Here is a 4,598-nt window from a genome sequence, read left to right as displayed (position 1 = left end):
ACACTCTGCTGCTGGGGAACCTGTGCGAAATTAAATTCTCCACTTGGCTGGTCCGGGTGACTTGGCTTTGCTCTGCTGACTTGTTCCTTCATTATTTTTTTGGCCGATAACTGACTGCAAGCTTGTCTTGTCTGTTTAATACCAGCACAGCAGCTCCAGGAGAGGCTCAAGCTTGTCAGTCTCGGCCAGCGCGCACTGTATTGCTCTCCCCACTTCATTTACTCCGTGGACAGGAGGGGAAAAGCCTCGAGGCGCTGCAGGGCTGGCAGCCGGGSTGCGGGGATGCTCTGCAGGCTCTGGGGACCCTGGACAGCCCTGGGCGGGCACACGGTGACCTCGCATTTCTAGGGGAGAGCGGAGCTTGGATGGGCAGCGAGAGCTAAGGACGGTAATTATTAAGATTAATCTCTCCCTCACACCTTGGAGCATGACGAGGAAATCTCCAGGCAGCCTTGCAGCCAGGTTTGCAATGGATTTGGCTGTTGTTGCTCTCTGAGCACCTGTGGCTGTTCCTGTGCCTGTGCCTGTTCTTCTTCTGTGCCTGTTCTTCTGTGCCTGTGTCTGTCCCTGTCCCTGTCCCTGTTCCTGTTCCTGTTCCTGTTCCTGTGCCTGTTCTTCTGTGCCTGTCCCTGTCCCTGTCCCTGTTCCTGTTCCTGTGCCTGTTCCTTTTCCTGTTGCTTTTCCTGTTCCTGTGGCTGTTCCTGTCCCCGTTCCTGTTCCTGTTCCTGTGCCTATGGTTGTTCTGTCCCTGTCCCTGTTCCTGTTCCTGTTTCTGTCCCTGTCCCTGTCCCTGTCCCTATACCTGTGCCTGTGCCTGTCCCTGTCCCTGTGCCTGTCCCTGTTCCTTTTCCTGTTCCTGTTCCTTTTCCTGTTCCTGTTCCTGTCCCTGTTCCTGTCCCTGTCCCTGTTCCTGTCCCTGTCCCTGTGCCTGTGCCTGTGGCTCTGGGTGGGTGCAGGGGCCAGCCTTTCCCATCCAGACCCAGGATTCACAGTTCTGAAGCACCTTCTCCCTGCCCTATGTGGGCTGATGCATTTCGGGAAGCACAAGGGTCCCAGGCAGAGCCTTCCACCCTGTCCTGGTGTTTTTKCAGCAGGGACAGAAGGGGATCAGTGCAGCCCCTGAGCTGGGTCTGTGCTGCAGGACAGGCTCCCTGCACTCAGGCAGAGCTGGGTCCACGAGCAAGGCTCAGCAAACACCRCTGGTTTTTGTTTAATTAAGAGCAAGCCCAGAATTTGAAGACGGGTTAGTTTTCTCCAGCCTGTGATAAATGAACCTCCTCCTTGCTCAGGAGGACAGGAATGCTGCAGATCAATGATCTCCTGATGCCTGGCGTTGTCTCCTTTGGAGGGAGATGGGGACACGGAGCATCAGCCCCTGGCCTGCGCTGCCTTTGGGGCAGCGAGTGGAGTGACTGTGGGTAATGATGATGAATGGCATGATTAAAGCTGGAACTCACAACTGCAGCTGGAATTGTGAATAACCCTGCTCCTGCTGGGCGCTTTGGGGGCACTTGGAGGGCGGCTGGAGGCAGTGGGGTGCTGCAGGTGACCCCGGACAGACAGACAGACAGACAGACAGACAGACAGAGGCTGAGAGCACAGGGCTCCTGTTCCCACATCAGCTTTGGTGCACAGACACTGCCAGGGTGGTTTTATCTGTGCCAGGGGTGCCAGAGTCCTGTGACAGCCACCAGAGGATCCATCCAGGGTGGGATGTCCCTGCACAGGGACTGCTGGGTGGTGCCTTTTGTCCCTCCGGATCCTCSGCAGAGAATAAGTCCCCGATTTCTTTTTGGTTTTAAAATTTTAGTGCATTTTATAAAAACTGGTAGATTTATAAATTTCTCAGAAATCACACACATARACACATCTGCAGCTCCGCCTGAGCAATGCTGGGCCTTGCCTGCAGTTTTTGCTTTTCTAAACTCCTTTAAATGTATTTTTATACAGCAGTGTTGACCTTTTCTGCCAGCCCCTGTGGAGCGAGGTTGTATCTTGTGTAAAAGTCATATCAAATGGGCCACAAAAAATCACTCTTGCCTGATTAAAATGAATAGTCTAGACAACGTGTGCATTTTCCTTCTGTGTCGTTAGCTTTGTGTGAGAGCTTGCAGCAATCAGGGCTTTTATGGGAGAAACACAGCTACAGGTACCACGAGCTGCCTTAGCGGATACTAATTACAATCCCTGCAAGGATTGATTTGCAAAGAAAATTTCTATTGCCTCAAGGACAAACGTTTGTGCAAATCATATTATTGTGTATGAGAAATTGGTAACACTTTATGAAATGGTTCGTTTATAARTACTTTACTATTTATTAAATTAAATGCTCTTATAACAATCCTTTTGCTARGTTAAAATATCACAAGTGTGGTGGTTTTGCATTATTTCTGTGCTGTAAAGCTGGCTGTTTGGGCTTGGCTGGCAGCACCGTGATGACTGTGGTGGCTGCAGTTTGTAGCACTGTGGTGCCCACGGATGSTCCCCTGAGCATCTCCTCTCCCCTTCTTCATTTGGACCTGAAATTCTGGAGCAGTGTCATTTTGAAGTYRCCYGTTTWCYTGAGTGTGGGGYTTGACTGTGGTAAATAACASAAATTTTGTCCTTGCTGTGTGTTTGACTGTGGTAAATAACACAAATTTTGTCCTTGCTGTRTGTTTGGSTGATCCGGTGTGGCTCGTGGAACAAGAAGGGAGTGCCCTGTGGTGCCAGCAGATCCCTGACCCTCCCAGCAGCAGATCCAGGGGTTGCAGAGAGGAGGATGAGACTGTTTGTGTACTCCCTACATCCCTGGATCTGCCCCTCTGTTCGTTTGTGTTAGCTGTCTCTAACCAATATCTGTTGGTGTTAGCTGTCTCTAACCAATATCTGTTGGTGTTAGCTCTCATTAACCAATATCTGTTGGTGTTAGTTTGTGTTAGCTCTCATTAACCAATATCTGTTGGTGTTAGTTGGTGTTAGCTCTCATTAACCAATATCTGTTGGTGTTAGCTCTCATTAACCAATATCTGTTGGTGTTAGTTTGTGTTAGCTCTCATGAACCAATATCTGTTGGTGTTAGTTGGTGTTAGCTCTCACTAACCAGTATCTGTTGGTGTTAGTTTGTGTTAGCTGTCTCTAATCAATATCTGTTGGTGTTAGTTTGTATTAGCTTAGCTCTCATGAACCAATATCTGTTCCTTTTCCTTTTCTGTTGGTGTTAGTTTTGTGTTAGCTCTCATTAACCAATATCTGCTGGTCCTGCGTGTTTCTGGTGCTGTGCCAGCGCTCCCAGCCTGACCACATCCATTCCTCCTTTGACAAGTTGACCTTGCCTTCCAAGATTCTTGTCTGCTCTGGAAAACAAGCGGACAAGACATCTTTCCTGAGCGAGAAATTCCTCTGGAATGTCCTTTCTCTAATTGATGTTCCCTCTCACTCCGTTGCCCGCAGCAAAGCCCGTTAATGGTGGCAGTTTGTGACACAACTGAAGCTCCTCCAAGGGGCAGCTCTCCCCCAATTCCAGTGATTTTGGAGGTGTTTGCTGCCGTGGTGAGGCTCAGCTTCGCCTCTGTTCCCGGGCTCCAGAGACCAATCCTKCCTCTGCTGCTGCTATGGCAATATTTTCTCCCCCATCGTGGTAATCACGCAATGGTCTCTGAGAACAGCAGGAGAAGCCGTGCCTGCTAGATGCATAAAAGGTAAGATGAACTACATGTCATAAAACTTTTAAAAGTTCCTTTTTTGTGTTTGTGCGGGGGTTATTTTATATGGCTTTTGATATGAAGCTAAAATTGCACATCAAAAAGGATAATGCATCTTTAAGCTGTTACAATGACTTCTAAATTTTTCATTTAATGTCAGTGAGGAAAAAACCCCTCAGCTGGCTGAGTTACGTTGGTGAGATGGCTGTTTCATTCCATAAAGTGTCTGCAGTGGATTTGAACAGTAGGAAATCCAAGGGTGATAAATAGCTATTTCTAAGTAAATTTCATGCAATTGCCCTTTGGTTAAAGTCTTTCCTCTCAGCACTTTCCTGTGCACATAGCCCAACTAATAATATTCAGGAGCAAGTGCTTTCCAGTGTGACAACTGATTGCACTTTGAAGCAGTAAATGGCTGATTTCATAATTGGTATAATTTTTCACAAGTACCTGAATGTCATATACAGAAAGAATAAGCAACCTGGACTTAATAYGGGAGCTTTTTCAATTCTCCTAAAAATCAATAATGTATTAAACCCCTCTAACTGATTAAAATAATGTGAACCCTGAGTAGGTTTTGTGAGGAAGGCAGGTTTCTTCAAGGGTGGCAGATTTATGGCAAAAGGGTTAATACATGGGGAGAACAGGGATATGTTACAGATGGAGTCCGTTTTCCTAATTAAACTTTTATCAAGATTTTCCCGGTTTGAATTGTTTCACTTAGCACGAGGGGAAGGAGCGTTTCCTTTGGTGTTCAGGGGAGCTGCTGCCSTTTGTGGAGCACCAAGAGCTCTGTCCTCATGGCAAGGATGAGGATTATGAGGAGAAGGAAAACAGAATCCACTCGGGAAATATCCCATGGCTCTGGAGGGTTTGGAGCCCTGCGGCAGAGCAGAGTGCAGGGTGGATTTTGGG

Source organism: Malurus melanocephalus, unplaced genomic scaffold (assembly GCF_030028575.1).
Source record: "Malurus melanocephalus ecotype Western Australia unplaced genomic scaffold, MMel_1.1 scaffold_902, whole genome shotgun sequence".
Taxonomy (NCBI): domain Eukaryota; kingdom Metazoa; phylum Chordata; class Aves; order Passeriformes; family Maluridae; genus Malurus; species Malurus melanocephalus.
This window is presented reverse-complemented; position numbering follows the sequence as displayed.